This window comes from Rhinolophus sinicus, chromosome 8, assembly GCF_057876585.1.
Source record: "Rhinolophus sinicus isolate RSI-liver-muscle chromosome 8, RSI-T2T, whole genome shotgun sequence".
In the NCBI taxonomy this organism is placed as follows: Eukaryota; Metazoa; Chordata; class Mammalia; order Chiroptera; family Rhinolophidae; genus Rhinolophus; species Rhinolophus sinicus.
In genome coordinates this window covers 28,832,632-28,855,974 of record NC_142508.1, presented here as the reverse complement: position 1 = coordinate 28,855,974, position 23,343 = coordinate 28,832,632, and positions in this window count along the sequence as shown.

Below are 23,343 nucleotides of genomic sequence, written 5' to 3'. Positions count from 1 at the left end.
AGGCAGTGTCCCTTCCCTTAAAGTAACTTTATTTTAGTCTTCTTAATTAGGTTATAAACGCCTTAAAATTCCTTCTACTACTCCTTAAGAGATGAAATTTGTGTGTTTGGGAGGGGGAGGGGGCTGTGTGGGGACAGAGCCAGGAGCAGTTTCCAGGCTCTCGGCCTCACCTGGAAAGGTGCTGGCTTGGGTAGTAAATGGCCATCAACTGTGATTGGATGGCCATCAGCTGTGGCTAGTTGGCCGTCAGCTGTCACCAGTGAGCCATTGGCCACTAATATAACTGTCGTGGCTACACTAGCAGAGGATGGCATCTGGCAAGTGCAGATTGCAGTTAGTAAGTGAGGTTGGTTGGCAGAGAAGCGGATGGCGGACAGCAGATCGTGTGGCTCCTGCTTCCTGTCTCTAACCCAGTCTCTAGCGAGAATATAGTGGTATGATCCCCCTATCCATGGCTCCCTGGGTGTTCCTTTTTGACCTCACCATATCCTGCGTTATGTGGGGAACGGGAGATGAGACCCCGCATGACACCCCACGTGACAAGCTGTGTGTTTGGGTGGGGGAGGGGAGGATGGCGCGCTCATTTTCTCAGCTGAGAGAGTTGCCCTAGAGTGTCCTTGAACACATTCTTCTCCCTAGAACCTCCCTTAGCAGACAAATCACCATGGAGTCCTTCTAAGGGTAGCCTATCTGAGTAAAGCAGTCAAGCAATCCATTAACTAGGGGGGAATTATAAGTGTTTTAAAACGGAAAATCATTTTCCTCCAAGGGGCTTGTACCCGGACAGGTATCAGATTCTGGAAGGAGCCCTAACTCAGTATTGCCGAGATGGGCCAGCACCCTGGAAATGCTGGCAAAGCCGAGCATAAAGTCCTCCGCTGGCCTCCTGGGAGGAGAGGGCCTGTCTTCACCCGAATCAGTGGAGCTGAGACGTGGAGCAGCTGGTTGTGGCTGCGGCTGCCCAGCCTGAGTGCGTCACCAGAGCAGCTCCGTGTGGCCCGAAAAGTGAGTCGGGGTCCTGAGCAGATCCCTCCACCCCCCACACGGTCAGCAACTGCGGGGCCGGAGCCCGGAGGCCGTGCGCGGTCCAGAGAGGGTGGAGGTCGGAGTCGGTCAGGAAAAGACTGTGCCATCCATCGTGTAGGTGATAGATGAAGATCTAATCCAAGTAAGGGGGATGGGAATGATCAAAGGCTGGCAGTGATACACCGATGTGGCCAGAAAAGTGAGGGACCTGTACATCAAGCGTGTCGCTGAGAGAGTACAACAGTCACAGAAGTTGACAGAGGAATCCGTTTCGAGAGATACAGAAATCTAGAGTCAAAAATGACGAGCAGAGGGAGATGAGGTGGGCTGAGAACGGATGAGATTCCTAGAAGAGAGCGTGTACATAACAGTACTTTTAATGAAGCACCAACGGCCTGAGGAGCAAAGTGGGGAGACGATGCAAAGGCCGCTGGTGTACACGCGTGTGAAGAGGCAGTTCAAGGCGAGGCTGACATTCTCAAAAGCATTAAGGAAGTAATTTCAGTGTTTCATCATTCCTTTTGAAATTCCTCTTTCTTTTCACCCTCACGAGATTATCCAGTGCGGTTGGCTAATTCCTCTGCATGAAGGATCTTCCCCACAGATGTCTGATGGCTCACGCACTCTGTGGCTTCCTTTTATCTTCACCATAAAATAGCCCTCTTACCTATAATTACACACACACACACACGCGCGCGCGCGCACACATACACACACACACACACACATTACCCCTTTTCTGCTTTCCTTTTCTCCCTAGCATATGTCAATATTTAAGGTACTGTACATTTTGCTCATTTATCACTGTTTATTGTCTGTTTTTCCCATTCGAATTTAAGGTCTATGAGGACAGGGATTGTTGTCTGTTTTAGTAACTACTCTAGCACCAGCACCAAGGACAGTATCTGGTGCATTATATGGGCTCAGTAAACATTTGTTGAATGAATAATTCAATTTCTGGATGTGTTATATTATCTCAAAAGCATAAAAACTATGAGCAGTATTTTGAGAAAATATAATTATCTCTTGAGGGAGACTCCATAAAGTAAAATAATAAAAGAAACAAACAGAAACTGTATCATAACAAATGACATATGTTTGATACTCTCCACAGCATCACTCTAAGGCAGGAAACTAAGTTATAGAGAATTCAGACGACTTACTTCTCTTGGCAAAGTTAGTATAATAGCATTCAGGACTCCAACCCAGGTCTTTGGAATCCATGCTCAGTCATCTTTCTACTTTGTTAGTCTGTATATTTTCTGACCTGTGTGCCAGTGAGAAAAAAAAAAAAAAAAGTATCAGAAAGTTAAAATTAATCCCTTCCTATCTTGGATGAATACTTGCCTTTTATTTTATTACAGTATAAAGTGTACAATGCAAGTCATGTGTTTCAGGTAAATTTCTATTACAATAAATATCACAAAGAGGAGTCTTGACTAACCAATTTATTTCCTTGATACATAAAACAGCCACATTGGTCTGATTATATTAAATTTTGCACAACGTTTAAGTGCTTCCTCTGGTGCAACTTTCTCAGTCACCACAGAAAACAGACATCATTACACACGATACATATTGGATATAGGAACAGAAAGAAACATGAACTGCAACTGAATTCTTTATACTCCTGTGTCCTAAAAATCAAGGGTCAATTTATTATTGTTTTGTCTCAGTAGTCCCTCTTTAGACCTGTCAAACGCCTTAAGGAAATGTATCTAAATTCTTAAGTTTTAACCAAAACATAATTTCCCTAAGAACTATGATTAGCAAAAAAGCAAAGAACTGATTTCTGATGTTTCACCCCTACTAGGGATATTTTAGAAATATTAGTGTACACCCAATATCCACTATATCTTCCTAATAGCATTGTTATTACTTTTGGAAAATTACATCTTCCCTATTATCCCTGTAATCTTGATGGTCCATGAAACACTGGAGGCTGGCCCCCTACTACAAAACCTCAGGGGTACTTTCTTTCATTGACCCCATACAACAAGAATAAGGGCACATGATCTAAATTTGGCCACACTAAAAAGTTGTAATCTTGGACAAGTGAAGCAAAAAAGAAAGAAAAGAAAAAGAATAATGGGAATTTTTTTTTTTAATTAAATTTATTGGGGTGACAATTGTTAGTAAAATTACATAGATTTCAGGTGTACAATTCTGTATTACATCATCTATAAATCCCATTGTGTGTTCATCACCCAGAGTCAGTTCTCCTTCCATCACCATATATTTGATCCCCCTTACCCTCATCTCCCACCCCCCACCCCCCGCCCCCGTTACCCTCTGGCAACCACTAAACTATTGTCTGTGTCTATGAGTTTCTGTTTCTCATTTGTTTGTCTTGTTCTTTTGTTGTTTTCGGTTTATATACCACATATCAGTGAAATCACATGGTTCTCTGCTTTTTCTGTCTGACTTGTTTCGCTCAGCCCAGTCAGAATGGCTATCATCAACAAGACAAATAATAACAAATGTTGGAGAGGCTGTGGAGAAAAAGGAACCCTCATACACTGTTGGTGGGAATGCAGACTGGTGCAGCCGCTATGGAAGGCAGTGTGGAGGTTTCTCAAAGAATTACGAATAGAATTGCCATATGACCCAGCAATCCCTCTTCTGGGTATCTACCCAAAAAAATAATGGGAATTTTATTCCTACCTGAGTAGCCCCAACCAGTATTTTCTTTTTGTAATTGAGATAAAAATTTTGTAAGGTTAACATATTGTTAACCATTTCAAAGCGTGCAGCTAATTGGCGCTTAATACACTCACCACATTGTACAACAATCAGTTCTATCTTGTTCCAAGACATATTCATCACACTAAAAGGAAACTCCATGCCAATTAAGCAGTTACTCCCCATATTCCCCTCTTCCCAGCCCCTGGCAGCCACTGGTCTGCTTTCTGTCAGCATAGATTGGCACATGATGGCTATTTCCTATAAATGGAAGCATGCAACATGTGGCCTTTTGCATGTGACTTCTTTCACTTAGCGTAATATTTTCAAATTCCATCCATATTGCACCATTTACCAGTGCTGTGTTCCTGTTTCTATTTCTCTGCTCTTGCCTGTGTTTCTGTACCTCACAAGCCCAGCCCTTCAATTATCCTAGCTGTTCTGTTAGAGTTCTTCTTGCAGGCCATCACCTTTCCCATAGTTAACCAGTCATTGGTTTGTTTTTCTTACAATTGATAACGAATTAGCACACTTCCTTCCTGGACACAGTAACTATTAGTTTCTAACTGAATAACAAAAGTCCAAAGGTTTTTTTTTTTCCATGTTCTACTTTCTTTTCTTGTATCAAATTAAAATGTGAAAATAACAGAGATCTATTTACCTTCTATATCATTCAGTACCACTGCTGGTGAGCACTTGATTTCATGCAAAGGCACTGCAAACATAAAAAGGAACAGATCTGGGGGTCCTGGTGACTCATTTCCTCCCTGTTGATAACCTAGCAAGAAATTGTCTCCACAAGCCTTAGCTCTAGGGGGAAGAGATTGATGTCAGAGGCTGCAATCCCTCTGGGTCTCAGAAAATCTCCTACTTTCTAACAAGTCCTGCTCCTTTAGCAGGGAATTTACACTTGACTGGATGTATCCTAATACTGAAGCCATTTCAACTGGGCCATTTCCAGGGTGCCTAGGCACAATCTAAATCCACTTCTATTGGGATTGTGAGAATTTAGAGGATGATACACACTCTGTTATTTCTTTGCTTAAAAGTTCTTTGATTAATGAAATCTATTTTACACATATACCATATGGTACCAGTGGTATGTGTGTCCATATCCCTTTTACTTAAAAAAGCCAACCCAGTCAGTTGCCCCAGAACCTTCGCTGGGGAAGCTCTAGTTGTCCTGCAGCTGCTGGGACTGATACAACTGGGCGAGCTGGAGGGGGCACAACTGGCACTGTGGGTCTCACAGGCTGCCATACGGGAGGGGTGGCAGAGAGGACAGAGCACGAGGAGATGGAAAAGGAAGAGACGTGGTGCTGTTGCTGCATCCAGGAAGTGGCTGCAGGACAGCAGCATCTCTGGAACACCAGCTGCAGCGTCACTGTGGCCACAGGACAGCCTAGTGGAGGGAAGCCAAGTGTGCCACAGACTAGTAGAGACACTTTAAGAACTGCTCAGTCCCAGAGTGGAGGGACTGTGTGAACACATAGATGTTTCACCCTGAGACAGTACAGTAGTTTTCATTATAAAAGTAATCACTGGATGATAGAGTTCTATCTATCTGTTCAGATAATTATGGAAAACTATTAAAGATTTACCATATATGAGCATTTCTAGTCAAGATGGCTGAGTAGATAAATGCTGTGCTCCACCTCCCATGACCACATCAAAATTACAACTGAACTACAACACAACCATCATTGAGAATCATCTGAAGTCTAGTTGAATAGAAGTGTTACTCCTAAAGACATACAGAAGAGGCCACCTTCAGAATGGCAGGAGGGGCAGGGAATAGGCAGGTGTGACCAACCGTGTGTAACCAATAAAAATCAGTAGGGATATCTCTGCTGCAGAGTTCCCCCCCGAGGGGTCCCAGCACTATACCAGGCTCCCCAGCCCAGGGTTCCAGTGCTGGGGAGAGAAGTCCTCATGACTTCTGGCTGTGAAAACCATCAGAGATTGTGGCTGAGTGAGACAAGGGTGGCTGGGGTCCCAGGCACTCCTGTTAAAAGACCTGTGCAGGACTTACTCGCTCTGAGCTCTAGCACTGGGGCAGCAGCATCTCAAAAGCCTCCAGGGACATACAGGGAGGAACTGAATTGTCTGTCTTCAGAGCAAGGGTTGGAGGGGCAGCTTTCTCCTGGATGAAGGAGTTGGCAGAATCCATTGTTTCTTTGTTGAGCTCTCACCCCTCCCGGCATGCAGATGCAGGAGACTGTCATATCTGAGTCTCCGTTAACCTGGCCAACACCATTCACCCTGCCCTGGTGAGTCCCTGAAACCCCACACCACCCAACGTTTGGGCCCACGCAAGCCACTTCCAGTGGCTTTTTTTATACAAACAGCTTGTTTTGACTCATGCTGTGGACCATTCTAAAATCTCTCAAAGGTTCACAAAACCCAAACAAGCAACATCTGGCTTTAGCATGCCCCATACGTCTTGCTGAGTGCCCCAAGCCTGGTCTAGTGGCAGCTGTCATCAGTTCATGGCTTGGCCTATTGAGGCACCTCCAAGACCAGTATGGGTGGTGGCAATCTGCAGATTACTTTGTGGCTCAAGCCAGATGGTGCTGGGCAGGGCGCAGGCTGCTACTGAATTTGGCCTGTGGCAGGACCATCTCCCAGGAGGCCCCAGGGCTGGCACGCCAAGTGGCCAGCTTCCGACTAAGACAGAAAACTGCCTGGCCAACTGCAAGGATGACACGACAAAAGGTAAGACTGGGCAGGCACCTGCTATAGTGAATACTGCTCCCCAGGAGTATTGATAGCAGTTGCTCCACTGTAGTCACAGCCAGTTCTCACAACCAATAAACCTGTTTTTTGTACTGATGTGCAAAAAACAACTAAAAACAGGCTCAAATATAATTGGAGAGCTTACACAAAACACACAAGGGACACATCTGGAGCCCCTGGCTCAGGTGTTCAGTGAAACTGCACTACTGGGCCCCACAGCACACCTACTACATAAGGTAACTCTACTAAGACCAGGAGACATAGAAGAGAGACAGCTAATACTTAGAAAGAAACACAGGGAGACAGCCAAAATGGGGCTATAAAGAAACATGTCCCCAATGAAAGAACAGAAAAAAGCATCAGAAAAATAACTAAACAAAATGGAGATAGGCAATCCACCAGAAGCAGAGTTCAAAACATTGGTTATAAGGAGGCTCAATGATCTCAGGGAGAACTTCACTGAAGAGATAGGCAACATAAAAGAGATAGAAAACATAAAAAAGAACCAGTCAGAAATGAAGAATAAAATAACCAAAATAAAGAATATATTAGAGGGAATCAACAGTAGATTAGATGAAACGAAGGATCAAATCAGCAATTTAGGAGATAAGGTAGCAGAAAATCAGAACAAAAATAAAAAGGAATAAAAAAAAAATGAGGAGAGTTTAAGGGACCTCTGGGACACCATCCAGCATACCAACATTCACATCATAGGGGTACCAGTGGGAAAAGAGAAAGAACAAGGAATTGAAAACTTTTTTGAGTAAATAATGAAGGAAAACTTACTAACTTGATGAAGGAAATAGACAAACAAGCCTAGGACGCACAAAGAGTCCCAAACAAGATGAACCAAAAGAGGCCCACACCAAGATACACCATAATTAAAATGACAAAGTTTAGAGACAAAGAGAGTATCTCAAAAGTAGCAAGAGAAAAGCAGTTAGTTACCTACAAGGCAGCTCCCATAAGACTGTCAGCTAATTTCTCAACAGAAACTGCAGGTCAGGAGGGATTGTCATGAAATATTCAAAGTGATGAAAAGCAAAGACATGCAGCCAAGATTATTCTACACAGCCCACAGCCAAGTTATCATTTAGAATCAAAGGACAGACAAATAGTTTCTCAGATAAGAAAAAGCTAAAGGAGTTCATCACAACCAACCCAGTATTACAAGAAATGTTAGAGGGACTTTTTTAAGAAGAAGAAGGAGGAGGAGAAGGACGAGAAGAAGGATAAAAGATATGAATAATAAAATGGCAATAACCACATATCTATCAATAATTGATTTCAATGTAATTGGATTAATGCTCCAATCAAAAGATAGGGAGGCTAAACGGATAAGAAAACAATATGCATACATATGCTGTCCATAAGAGACCCACTTCAGATCAAAAGACACATACAGATGGAAAGTAAAGGGATGGAAAAAGATATTTCATGAAAATGGAAATGAAAACAAAAGTTGGGGTAGCAATACATATACCAGACAACAACAACTTTTTAAAAAAAGCTATAATAAGAGACAAAGAGGTACATTACTTAATGATAAAGGGATCAATCCAACAAGAGGATACAACTCTTTTAAACATACACCCAACATAGTAGCACCTAAATATATAAAGCAGGGCCGGCCCGGTGGCTCAGGCTATTGGAGTTCCGTGCTCCAAATGCAGAAGACTGTCGGTTCGATCCCACATGGGTCAGTGCCAGATGACTCAGTTGGTTGGAGCATGGGCTCTCAACCACAAAGTTGCCGATTCGACTCCTCAACTCCCGTAAGGGATGGCGGGCTGCACCCCCTGCAACTAACAATGGCAACTGGACCTGTAGCTGAGCTGCACCCTCCACAACTAAGATGAAAGGACAACAACTTAACTTGGAAAAAGTCCTGGAAGTACACACTGTTCCCCAATAAAGTCCTGTTCCCCTTCCCCAATACACACACACACACACACACACACACACACACACACACGGCAAATGTTGACTGACAATCAACAGTAATACAGTCATACTAGGGGACTTTAACCACCCATTGACACCAATAGACAGATCTACCAGAGAGAAAATCAACAAGGAAACAGTGGCCTTAAATGACATACTAGACCATATGGATTTAATCGATATTTTTAGGGCATTTCACCCCAAAGCAGCAGAATATACATTCTTTTCAAGAGCACATGAACCATTTTCTGAGAGAGATCACATGTGAGACCACAAAACAAGATTCAATAAGTTTAGAAGACTGAAATCATAGCAAGTGTCTTCTCTGACCACAATGGTATGAAATAGAAATCAATTACAGAAAAAAAAAACCCTGAAAAACATATGGAAGTTAATAAACATGTTACTAAACGATGAATAGGTCAGTACGAGATCAAGGAAGAAATAAAAAACTACCTTGAGACAAATGAAAATGAAAACACAATGACCCAAAATCTATGGGACACAACAAAAGCAATCCTAAAAGGGAAATTCATAGCAATGCTGGCCTACCTTAAGAAACACAGAAAATCTCAAATAAACAATCTAAGCTTATGCTTGAAGGAATGAGGAAAAAGAAGAGAAAAACCCGAAGTGAGTAGAATGAAGGAAACAATAAAGTTGAAAGTGGAAATAAACAAAATAAATTGTAAAAAAAAAAATACAAAAGATCAATGAAACCAGGAGCTAGTTGGTGAAAAGATAAAGAAAAAAAAAATGATAAAGCTTTAATCAGAGTCATCAAGAAAAAAAAAAAAAAAACAGAGAGAGAGGACCCAAATAAATAAAATCAGAAATGAAAGAGGGGAAGGGACAACTGACACCACAGAAATACAAGGCATTATGAGAAAATATTATGAACAATTATATGTCAACAAGTTGGACTGTCTGAGAAATGGATTAAATACCTGGAAACATACAATCTTCTGAGACTGAATCAAGAAGAAACAGAAAATCTGAACCAACTGATTACTACTAAGGAAATGGAATCAGTAACCTAAAACCCCCAAAAAACAAAAGTACTGGACCAGATGCCTTCACAGGTGAATTTTACTAAACATTCAAAGAATTAACACCTATCTTTCTCAAATTATTCCAAAAAATTCAAGAGGAAGGAACACTCCCAAGCTCATTTTATGAGGCTGCCATTACCCTGATACCAACATCAGACAAAGGCATTGCAAAAATGAAAATTATAGGTCAATATCCCTAATGAACATAGATGCAAAAATTCAACAAAATATTAACAAACCAAAGTCAGCAATACATTAAAAAGGTCATATGCCAGCCATTATCAAGTGGGATTTATTCCTGAGATGCAAGGATTTTTCAACATCAGCAAATCAATTGTGATATACTATGTAAACAAAATGAAAGATAAAAATTATATGACCATATGAATAGAGTAGAAAAAGCATTTGACAAAATCCAGTGAATATTTATGATAAAAATTCTCAGCAAAGTGGTAATAGAGGAACATAGCTCAATATAGTGAAGGTCATATATAACAAACCTACAGTTAACATCATACTCAATGGCGAAAAGCTAAAATTGTTCTCCTTAAGATCAGGAACAAGACAAGGATATCCACTTGCACCACTTTTATTCAACACAGTATTGGAAGTCCTAACCACAACAATCAGACAAGGAAAAGAAATAAAAGGCAACCAAATGGAAAATAAAAAGTAAAACTCTATTTGCAGATGACATGATACTATATGTAGAGAACACAAAAGATTCCACCAAAAAACTATTACAAGTGATAAATGAATTCAGTAAAGTAAGAGGACACAAAATTAATATTCAAAAATTGGTTGCATTTTTATATACCAATAATGAACTGTCAGAAAGAGAAATTAAAGAAAATAATCTAATTTACAATTGCATAAAAAAAAAAATACCTACGAATAAGCTTAACAAAGGAGGTAGAAGTCCTGTACTCAGAAAGCTATGAGATACTGAAGAAATATTGAAGAAGATACAAATAAATGGAAGCATATACTGTACTCATGGATAGGAAGAATTAACATCATTAAAATGATCATACTACTCAAAGCAATCTATAGATTCAATGCAATCCCTTTGAAAATGCCAGGCAGTTTTCACAGAACTGGAAAAAGTTATCTTAGAATTTATATGGAACCTCAAAAGACCCCAAATAGCAACAGCAATCTTAAGAAAGAGGAACAAAATTGGAGGTATCACGCTAACTGATATCAAACTGTACTACAAAGTTATAGTAATCAAAACAGCATGATACTGGCATAGAAACAGACACATATTTCAAAGAAATAGAATAGAGAGCCCCCAAAATAAACCCACACCTGTATGGTCACTTAATCTATGACAAAGGATGCAAGAACATACAGTGGGGTAAAGACAGTCAATTCAATAAATAGTGTGGGGAAAACTGAACAGACACACGTTAAAAAAAAAAAAATGAAATTGGACCACCTTCTTACACCATATATAAGGACAAATTCAAAATGGCTTAAAAACTGTAATGTAAGCCCTGAAACCATAAAATTCCCAGAAGTAAACATACACAGTAAATTCTCTGACATTGTTCTCAGTGATATTTTTTCTGACCTAGCTCCTCAGGCAAAGGAAACAAAAGAAAAAGTACACAAATGGGACTATATCAAACTGAATAGTTTTGTACAGCAAAGGAAACCACCAACCGCTGAATGGAAGAAGATGTTTGCTAATGGTACATCGGATATGGGCTTAGCATTTAAAATTTATAAAAAACAAAATTGACAAACCCTTGGCTAGACTTACTAAGATAAAAAGAGAGAAGACACTGATTAACAAAATCAGAAATGTAAAAGGGGAAGTTATAACAGACACCACAGAAATACAAAGGATCATCCAAGAATACTATGAAGGACTATATGCCACCAAATTCAACAACCTAGAAGAAATGGATAAGTTCTTAGAAACATATAGCCTTCCAAGGCTGAACCATGAAGAACTGGAAAGTCTAAACAGACCGATCACCAGTAACGAAATTGAATCAGTCATCCAAAACCTTCCCAAAAGCAAAAGTCCGGGACCAGATGGCTTCACTAGTGAATTCTACCAAACCTTCAAAGAGGATCTAATACCAATTCTGCACAAACTCTTCCAAAAAATTGAAGAAGAAACAGTACTCCCCAACTCATTTTATGAGGCCAACATTACCCTGATACCAAAACCTGGTAAGGACAGCACAAAAAAAGAAAACTACAGACCAATATCTCTGATGAATACCGATACAAAAATCCTAAATAAAATTCTAGCAAATCGAATACAACAATGCATTAAAAAGGTTATTCTTCACGACCAAGTGGGGTTCATCCCCGGGACACAAGGATGGTTCAACATACGCAAATCCATCAATGTGATACATCATATAAACAAAATAAAGGACAAAAATCATATGATTATATCAATTGATGCAGAAAAAGCATTTGACAAGATACAGCATCCATTTATGATTAGAAGGAAAATACCTTAACATAATAAAGGCCATATATGACAAGCCCTCTGCTAATCTCATAATTAATGGTGAAAAACTGAAGCCCTTTGCTCTACGTTCAGGAACACGACAGGGATGTCCCCTATCACCTCTGCTTTTCAACATCGTGTTGGAAGTCCTTGCCAGAGCAATCAGGCAAGAGAAAGAAACAAAAGGCATCCAAATTGGGAATGAAGAAGTTAAATTATCACTCTTTGCTGATGACATGATGCTATATATAGAAAACCATAAAGACTCCACCAAAGCTATTAGAAACAATCAACGAATACAGTAAACTTGCTGGCTACAAAATCAACACACAAAAGTCCATTGCCTTCCTATATACTAACAATGAAATCTCAGAAAAAGAAATACAAAAAACAATTCCTTTTGCAATTGCAACAAAAAGAATAAAATACCTAGGAATAAACTTAACCAAGGATGTGAAAGACCTATATGCTGAAAACTATAAAACTTTTTTGAAAGAAATTGAAGAAGACACAAAGACATGGAAAGACATTCTGTGCTCATGGATAGGAAGAATCAACATAGTTAAAATGGCCATATTACCCAAAGCAATATACAGATTCAATGCAATCCCCATCAAAATCCCAATGGCATATTTTAAAGAAATAGAACAAAAAATCATCAGATTTGTTTGGAACCACAAAAGACCCCGAATAGCCAAAGCAATCTTAAGAAAAAAGAACTATAATAGAGGTATCACACTTCCTGACTTTGGCTTGTACTACAGGGCCACAATAATCAAAACAGCATGGTATTGGCAGAAAAACAGACACATAGACCAATGGAATAGAATTGAGAACCCAGAAATAAAACCACATAAATATGGACAGATAATTTTTGACAAAGAAGCTAAAAACTTACAATGGGGAAAAGACAGCCTCTTCAATAAATGGTGCTGGGAGAATTGGATAGCCACGTGCAAAAGAAGGAAACTGGACTGCTATTTGTCACCATGTACCAAAGTTAATTCAAAATGGATCAAAGACTTAAGCATAAGACCTGACACAATAAACTGCATAGAAGAAAACATAGGTACTAAACTTATGGATCTTGGGTTCAAAGAGCATTTTATGAATTTGACTCCAAAGGCAATGGAAGTAAAAGCTAAAATAAACGAATGGGACTATATGAAACTTAAAAGCTTCTGCACAGCAAAAGAAACCATTGACAAAATAAAGAGACCACCAACTGAATGGGAGAAGATTTTTGCAAACAGTGCCTCCGATAAGGGGCTAGTATCCAGAATATACAAGGAACTCATGCAACTCAACAACAAAAAAACAAACAACCCAGTTGAAAAATGGGCAGAGGACTTGAAGAGACATTTCTCCAAAGAGGACATACAAATGGCAAATAGACATATGAAAAAATGCTCAACATCACTAATCATCAGAGAAATGCAAATCAAAACCACAATGAGATATCACCTCACCCCAGTCAGAATGTGGATCATCAACAAGACAAATAGTAACAAGTGTTGGAGAGGCTGTGGAGAAAAAGGAACCCTCATACACCGTTGGTGGGAATGCAGACTGGTGCAGCCGTTATGGAAGGCAGTGTGGAGGTTCCTCAAAAAATTACGAATAGAATTGCCATATGACCCAGCAATCCCTCTCCTGGGTATCTACCCAAAAAATCTGAAAACATTTAGAGATAAAGACACGTGTGCTCCAATGTTCATTGCAGCTTTGTTTACGGTGGCCAAGACATGGAAACAACCAAAATGTCCTTCGATAGATGAATGGATGAAGAAGTTGTGGTATATATACACAATGGAATACTATTCGGCGGTAAGAAAAGATGATATAGGAACATTTGTGACAACATGGATGGATCTTGAGAGAGTAATGCTGAGCGAAATAAGTCAGACAGAAAAAGCAGAGAACCATGTGATTTCACTGATATGTGGTATATAAACCAAAAGCAACAAAAGAACAAGACAAACAAATGAGAAACAGAAACTCATAGACACAGACAATGGTTTGGTGGTTGCCAGAGGGTAAGGGGGGTGGGGGGTGGGGGGTGGGAGATGAGGGTAAGGGGGATCGAATATATGGTGATGGAAGGAGAACTGACTCTGGGTGATGAACACACAATGGGATTTATAGATGCTGTAATACAGAATTGTACACCTGAAATCTATGTAATTTTACTAACAATTGTCACCCCAATAAATTTAATAAAATAAAAAAAATAAAATAAGTATTTGTTGAGTAAATGACTCCAAGGTCATTCAAAAGTTCCAAAAGTCATGCTGAGTTTAGCTTTTATCCTGATGAATATTAAGGGCCATTAAAAATTTTGAGTGAAGGAATAAGATAAAGTGCATCTCAGAAAAATTATTATAGCAGCAATACAGAATGACTTGGAAGGAGAAAAACAACACACTCTCTCTTACTGATTCTGCTTGTGTGAAATCTGAAACAGTTATATTGTACAAAGTTTAAAAAGCAAGAGTTTTTAGGCAGTTACTAAATGGTTCAAAGCCCACTGAAAGGAAAAGGAGTAGAAATATTCCTGAACAGTACTGAGGTCCCAGTACAGGTTGAAGATGATGAAAGTTAAGAATTATTATCCACAGAGTTGTGTGATTTTCCTCAGCACAATCAGTATATAAGGGCTAAGAAGGAAGACTGTAGGACTTTAAAGAATTGGGCAACTTTAGGGTAGAATAAAAAGCTGGAAAGCCAGGGAAATAATGAGATTTTAAAATAAAGAAAGCAGGTAATCCACACATATGCAAGCTCCACACAGGGAAAACAGCTCCCATCCCGCCAATTCCCGCTCCAAACACCCTCAGTTCAGGCCCTCCTGAACGTCCCTGGGCCTCCTGCTCGACCTGCCAACCCCTCTGCCAGAGTCCAGTACCTACTATTTTATCACTTACCTACTATTTTACACTTGAATCAGACTGAAAGGGTTTGAATTCTGGATCCATCAGTCACTTACCATTAGACACTGGGATACTCTAACTCCCAGAGAAAGAAGGCCAAAGGTTGCAGAAGCCCTGGTGGCATTAATTCTCAGAGGAGTTAAAACACAAGGCTTAAAACCTTGAGGTTTAACAGAGTCATTCTCCACCCTTTTCTGCTTTGTTTTGTGTCCCTGAGGGGGACAACCATCATTGAGAATTGCCTGATATCTACATGAACTGAAGTTCTGCAACTAAGGGTATACAGAAGAAGCCACCTTGAGACTGGTATGAGGGGTGGAGACATGGAATGGGCTGGTCCCATACCCACATGTGGTTAAAAATTGGGAGGGATATCTCAGACATGGAGGTTCCCCTGGAAGAGTGAGGGGTCCCAGGCTCACATCAGTCTCCCAAGACCATGGTTTCAATGCTAGGGAGAGAAGTCCCTATAACTTCTGACTGAAAACTAGCAGAGATTGTGGCTGAATGAAACGGAGGGCAGCTGGAGTCCTAGGCATTGATCTTAAAGGGTCTGCACATAGACTATCTCATGGTTAGACTCACTTTCTCTGGGCTCCAGCATGGGGGCAGCAGCTCAAGGCATCAGGAACATACAAGGAGGAAATAAATTATCTGGCTTCAGGGCAAGGGCTGGAGGGGAAGCTTTGTCCAGGACAGAAGAGCTGGCAGAGGCCATTGTTTCTTTGTTGAACCCTCCACTCATGTGGTGTGCAGATGTAGGCAGCCACCATATCTGAGTCTCCATCAGCCTGTCTGACACAGTTCATTCCCCCCCTGAGATCCTGTTCCACTCAAAATTTGCACCTACCCCAGCCACTTCCAATGGCTTGTCTATATACATGGCTTGTCTTGGCTCATGCTGAAGATTTTTCTAAAATTTCTAAAAGGTTCACAAAATGCCAAGCAGCAGCACCTGTCTTCGGCATGTCCCATACCTCTAGCTGAACAGCCCTAAACCCATCATTAGCAGCCAGCCTCTGTTCACAGCTTGGCCTCTCAAGGCACCTACAAACATAGCATAGGCAGTGGCCAACTATAGATTGCTTTGTGGCTTATTTCAGGTGGCCCTGGGGAGGGCACAGGCTGTAGCTGAAATTGGCCTGCAGCACGTCCCCTCCCAGAAGGCCGTGGGATTGGCACACCCAATGGCCAGCTATGGACCCAGTTGGAACATTACCCTGCCACCTCTAAGGATGACACACCCAGAGGGCACACTGAGCAGGCACCAAAGCCCTGCTAAGTGACTCCTGCTCTGTGGTCAGCTCCTGCACCACAACTCCTCCACTGTAGTCATGGCCAGTCCTCACAACCAATCAGCCCAAGAATCAATCCCTTGATGTCCAGCAGCAAACCAAGACTCAACTGTAACCCATGTGTGGACACACATGACCCACACAAGGAACACATGAAATACCCAGCTCAGGTGACCAGGGAGACTGTCACTATACCCCACAGCACACCTACTACATAAAGCCACTCTACTAAGACCGGGAGATATAGCAGCCCTACCTAGTAATACACAGAAACAAACACAGAGAGGCAACCAAAATGGGGAGACAAAAAAATATGTCCCAAATGAAAGAACAGTACAAAGCATCAGAAGAAGAACTGAACAACATGGTGACAAGCAGACTACCAGAAGCAGAGTTCCAAACACTGGTTATAAGGATGCTCAGTGATCTCAGGGAGAACATCAGCAAACAGATAGGAAACATAAAATTTGAGATAGAAAATATCGAAGAGTCAATCAAAAATGAAAAACAGACTAACTGAAATGATGACTGGATTAGAGAGAATCAGCAATAGATTAGATGAAGCAGAGGATTGAATCAGCAATTTAGAAGATAAGGCAGCAGAAAACACCCAATCAGAAAAACAAAAGGCAAAAAGAATCCAAAAAATGGAGATAGTTTAAGGGACCTCTGGGACAACATCAAATGCATCAACATTTGCATCATAGGGGTACCAGAAGGAGAAGAGAGAGAGCAAGAAACTGAAAACCCATTTGAAAAAATAATGACAGAAAACTTTCCTAACCTGTTAAAGAAAAAATATATACAAGCCCAGGAAGCACAAAGAGCTCCAAATAAGATGAACCCAAAGAGGCCCACACCAAGACACGTTATAATTAAATTGCCAAAGGTTAATGACAAGGAGACAATCTTTAAAGCAGCAAGAGAAAAGCAGTTAGTTACCTACAAGGAGCTCCCATAAGATCGTCAGCTGATTTCTCAACAGAAACTTTGCCAGAAGAGATTCGCACAAAATATTCAAAATGATAAAAAGCAAGGACCTACAATGAAAATTACTCTACCCAGAAAAGCTATCATTTAGAATCAAAGGACAGATAAAGAGCTTCCCAGGCAAGCAAAACCTAAAGGAGTTCCTCAACACCAAACTAGAATTAGAAGGGACTTAAGATGAAAACAAAAACAAAAACAAAATATGAATAATAAAATGGCAATAACTATGTAACTATCAATATTTACTTTAAATGTAAATGAAAGACGTGCATAGACTGAAAGTAAAGGGATGGGGAAAAGACACTTCATGAAAATGGAAAAAAAAAAAAAACAAACAAAAAAGCTGGGTAGCAATACTTATACCGAACAAAACAGACTTTAAAACAAAAGCTATAACAAGAGAGAGGAAGGACCCAGTAATCCCACTTCTGGGTATTCACCAAAGAAACACAAAATGCTACTTCAAGGGGATGTGTGCATCCATACGTACATTGCAGCCTGTTTTTACAGTGGCCAATATGTGGAGGCAGTCTTGGTGTCCGTCAATGGATGAATGGACAAACAGGAGGTGATACATATATACAATGGAATATTGCTCGGCCATGGAAGCGAATGGGTTCTTGCCACCTGCAGTGGCGTGGATGGACCTGGAGGGTATTGTGCTGATTGGAGTATGGCAGACAGAGAAAGACAGCTGCAATGTGATTTTGCTTATATGTGGAATCTAAAGAACAAAATAAACAAGCAAAACAGAAACAAACTCATAGGTACAAAGAACATTTTGAAGATTGCCAGATGGGACTGGATTTGGGGGTGGGTGAAAAAGAGGAAGGGATTAAGAAGTACAAATTGGTTGTTACACAGTAGTCGTGGGGATGTAGGGTATAGCATAAGACATATAGTCAATAATATTGTAATAACTATGTATGGTGTCAGACGGTTACTAGATTTATCAGGATGATAGATAGGAGAGGTTTGGGGGCCAGGGTGAAAAAGGTGAAGGGATTAGAAATATAACTTGGTAGTTACAAAATAGTCATGGGGATGTAAAGCATAGGGAATATATTCAATAATATGATAATAACTATGTATAGAGCCAGGTGGGTACTAGACTAGTCAGAGGGATCACTTCTTAATTATATAAAGGTCTAACCACTATGCTGCACACCTGAAATTAATATAAAATAATATTGAATGTCAACTGTAATTGAAAATTTAAAAGGCAGGAAAATGTGAAGGGAAATAAGGTTTAAATTTCCAGGTATAAAACACACACAATGTGATATTGTGGGGACAGAGCCCCAAAGAGCAGTTTCCAGGCTCTCGGCCTCACATAGAAAAGTGCTGGCTCAGGCAGTAGATGGTCATCAGCTGTGGCTAGTTGGCCATCAGCTTTAACCAGTGAGCCATTGGCCACTAATATAACTGCTGTGGCTATGCTAGCAGAAAATGGGGGCTAGCAAGAAGATGGTGGCTGGGCTGGCAAGCACGGATTGCAGTTAGCATGGCGGAGTGCGGGTTGCGATTGCAGAGAAGTGGACAGCAGGTTACAGACACTATGGCTCCTGCTTCCTGTGTCTCCAACCCAGCCTCCAGCGAGAGTATAGTGGTATGACTCCCCTACCTATGGCTCTGTGGGTGTTCCTTTTTGGCCTCACCATGTCCTGCGTTCTTATGTGGGGAGCGGGAGCAGAGACCCCACCGGACGCCCCGCAAGACACATTGTCACCCCAATAAATTTAATGACAAATATTATAAAAACAAATAAGTTATGGGGATGTAATGTACAGCATAGGGGCTAAATATAATCAATAATATTGTGACAGCAAGGTACAGTGTCTGATGGTTTCTGGACTTATCATGGTGATCTTTAGGTATATAAATGTTGAATAACTATGGTGTACACCTGAAACTAATATAGTATTGTATGTTAGCTATATTTTAATAAAAATCTTTAAAAAATAAAATAAAAAAGAAAGCACCAAGTAGTGTGGCAATAGGAATGTGGGAGCAGAGTATATGAGTCACTTACAAACTGAACAGTGGTCAAAAATAGATAAGTTGAGAGAAATTATTAATTACTTCATTAAGTTCAAAAATAAAACTAATTAACCTTCAATAACTCTTCTCTCTCTCCCTCTCTCGCTCACTCGTTCTCTCTCTCTCTCTCTCTCACACACACACACACAGACACACACAGAGTATATCTTTGGTCTTTTTGTATTTTCTCTTCTGGCCCTCACATGTCTTGTCCCAAAGTATTGCAAATGCCGACACCAAATACGACTTAAATATATAAGACTTGTATTGTTTCTTGATTTCTTTAAAAATTCTTGATATGTAGTGTTGCAAGTAAATATGCAGATCACATGTTATGAAATAAGATAGTAATATCTAAAAGAAATGGGAACAACTGATTAATATATTCCTTTATGTTTTATCAACAATTATTGTAGGCTTTGATAGAATATTTTATTTCTTGTGGCTTTTCTTACATATGTAAAACAAACATGTACTTTTCTAAATACTTTTTTGCCTGGGTGCAGAATACAGAACTAGAGACAATGACTTTCATTTGTTTCACATGTCTGTGAAGGGTTTAATCCTTTCACCATGTTATCTAACTACAATCCTCTTCTCATTAGTCATGAGATTTTAATGGAGAGTTGTAAAATATTTTTATCAAGATAAGAAAAAATGTGAAAGACTAATGTTATAAATTGTTTATCTTCATACTTACTGTATTATACTTTTTTTAGTTTTAGTTAGTGGTTTAATTCTTTTTAAATATTGGCAGTTCTATTTTTAATTATTTAGTACACTGACTTAACTGCTAATAACACTTGTATTAGCAGGAGGGTGATCTAGTAAAACAGATCACTGATGTGGAAAGTTGACTTCTACAATATTTCAGATTCAGTCAATTGTCTGAGAAATTGTTTCCTGTTGTTAGAAAAACCAGTATAAACTAACAATTGATGTTTATTTTAATGACTGAAGATATACTTCTAAATACTCAGAAGACAGTTCAGTATCCATGAGAAGTTTCTAGTGGTTTCTGAAGTCCCATCCTTTGGTACCACTTCAGAAATCTTTGCAGAACAATACATTTCAAACAGCACAAAGGAAAAAATTGCTTCAGAAAATCATCTTTATCTTACATTGGCCTTAATTTCTTTTAAAATTTTTTGTTATATTAGTTTCAGGTGTACAAAACAACATGATTAGCGATTTACACCCTTTATAAAGTGATACCCGCCTGAAGTTTACTACCCCTCTGACATCATATATAGCTTTTACAATACCATTGACTATCTTCCTTACGCTGTACTATACATCTCGTGACTATATACAGAGGGTGCCAAAAATTATGCTGATGGGAACCACTTTGAGCACCTCTTGTAATTGCAGAAGGCAAACACGATATGTATTCAGCTTTTGTTATTGGTATATATTATTACAATTTTAATACAGTTTTTTTCTTAAAATATATATACATTTTCTCTCTCTCTCTATATATATATATCTATATATAGAGATACATAGATATATCTATAGATATATCTATAGATATATCTATATCTATATATCTAGATCTATATCTATCTATCTATCTATCTATCTATCTATCTATCTATCTATATGGTTGACATTCAATATTATTCGACCTCAGCTTCAGGTGTACAGCGTATTCTTACCTCACCTATAAATAAAATGAATTTAGCTTCCATTTAAGTATATTGAGGTCCAAAACTAAGGATGGAGAAAAAGTGGAGACACAATATCTTCCTGATCTCATTACCATCATTAGCAGTGGATTATGTAGACTGAGATAAACTATTTAAATTTTTGCTATGAAAGTTTTATTAACTATGCAACCTAACACCTCCCTTCCTAACATAATTAGTAGGAAATATAGTCATTTATGCATGTATAGTTTTTATCTTGTTTCTACTCCTTTTCTTATAATCCCTACAAGTAAATATAGATAATTTAAGATTCAAATAGTATATACATACCTCTTTTGATCATTTGTAACAAATGAACTAGAAAATAAAAATTTTACTGTGATATAATACATAATTTTAATTTAAATTATTTTCCTTTAATTATATACAAATCAATAACCATAGAATTTTCTTTCATAAATATTTTCATTTGTAGATTACACAAAATAAAAATATAAAGATAGTTTTCTTGATTCTGCATTTACTTTTTAATTATTTTCAGTAATTTCTATGTTGTTATTATTTAGTGAATTAACAAGGGTTCAATTTAATTCATGCCTTGGGAACATTAATATTAAATTTTAAATGTTAATATTGTCCAAGCACACACAGCAAATAGATTCTCCTACATATGCTTTTAATTGTTTAATAAAATGAATAAAATTATTTAATAAATAGAGTATGTAATAAACTCAGTATGGTTACTTACTGAGTAAGTTGGCTAGTTTTAAAATCACTATTATTTTCTTACAATTCAGTTGATGATGTCAGTAAATATTAACCCCAAACCTGGGCCAACTGTGCCCACGAGCTGTTTAATTAACTACAATTAACTTGGTATCTATGAATATTCACTGCAGCTTTGAAGAGCATTGAAGAGTGAATCAATGTTGTAAAATCTAATAAAATACAAAATACTTAAAACTTCCCTGGTAACAACTGTAACTTTTTTTTTTTTAATGAGCGAGCAATTTTTCTGAGGTTGGTGAAGAGGCTGATGAAGCTGAGCACATTAAAGAGAAGGGGTGCTTGGTCCTGCTACAGCTGCAAACGAGCAGGCATCTTCTCACAGCCTCAACCAGACGAAACAGCTAAGACTCAGTCCAAGGGCAGCAGATAAGCTCTTGTGTTCCATGAACCACCACTACAGACAGCCTTTTGGTCTTCTGCAGTCATACAGCCAATGATGCTGAATATGCATAATGAAAATAATACCATACATTTAAACTCAAGGTAAACTGGCTTTGTACAGGTTTTGTAACACATATTTTCTTCAAAAAATCATAATCTATAATATCTTATTGAATATCAAGAAAATGGTATGATAGAGAGATGGAAGAGGAAAAGGCAATGTGAATGAACCCAGAAGCAGAGATTGGATAATGTGACCACAAGCCAAGGAGAGCGGCAGCCCCCAAAAGCAGGAAGAAAAAAGAAATGGCGTTGCCCCTAGAACTCCTGGAGGGAACACAGCCTTGCCAACAATTTGATTTTGGCCCAGTGAAACTAATTGCAGAATCCTGGCCTTGAGAACTGCGGGAGAATAAATTTTCATTGAGTTAAAAGAAAAAAGAAAAAAACTGGTTTTATAAAATTTCTTTATATTTACTTATTGGTATTTTACATAATCCATTTTCGTTCATGTTTATGTTTACTTTCTAGTCTAAGCCATTTATCCCAAATCTGGAACTGGCATTCATAGTCTACCAAAATAATAAACTACGGTGACCTACACTGAGAAAACCTTAGTTACATTTCAATAAACCCCAAAGTCATACAGTTTTGAGTACTGAAACAAGTAACAGGAGGGTGGGTATAGGGAAGGGAAATAGAGAAGCTAATATAAAGATATGACTCTTTAATTTAAAGTTTACAATCTAGCTGGACAAATGGAATTCACAAAAGGAACTCTTACAGACCTAAAGAAAAAACACAAGTACCAAGCAGCATTACTAGCTGCACAAATTAACACAGTATAAATTGAACACATAGATTCTGAGGAAAGAATCATCACAGCGTCGTTGGTAGTATGTTTTCTGTAAAGGTTAATGCAGCAACTGACAAGAAAACTGGATTTATATAAGGTAGAAGAAATGCTTTCTAGGTATAGTGCTATCTGAAAAAGTACAAAGTATGGACTAAGTGAAAATTTGGTGGAAGGAAATAAGATTTATTTAAAATGAATAAAAATCTGTGACATTGTTGTCAATAGAAACATTAAATTTAAAAGAACATCTGTAAATCAGAGTATATTCTAGAGATTAAATAAAAATACATTATATAAAACAAGTTATTTGTTACATAAGCAGTAGATACGCGGCTATTTATTATCTATATTACACATATTTTACAAAGACGATACAAGAGAAGAGTGAAGTATTTTATAATTAAACTTATTAAATAACATTCCTATATTGACTTTCAGATCTCACAAAGTTAAAAACAACGTGAAGCAAGTTTAGCATCATAATATATTAGCATACA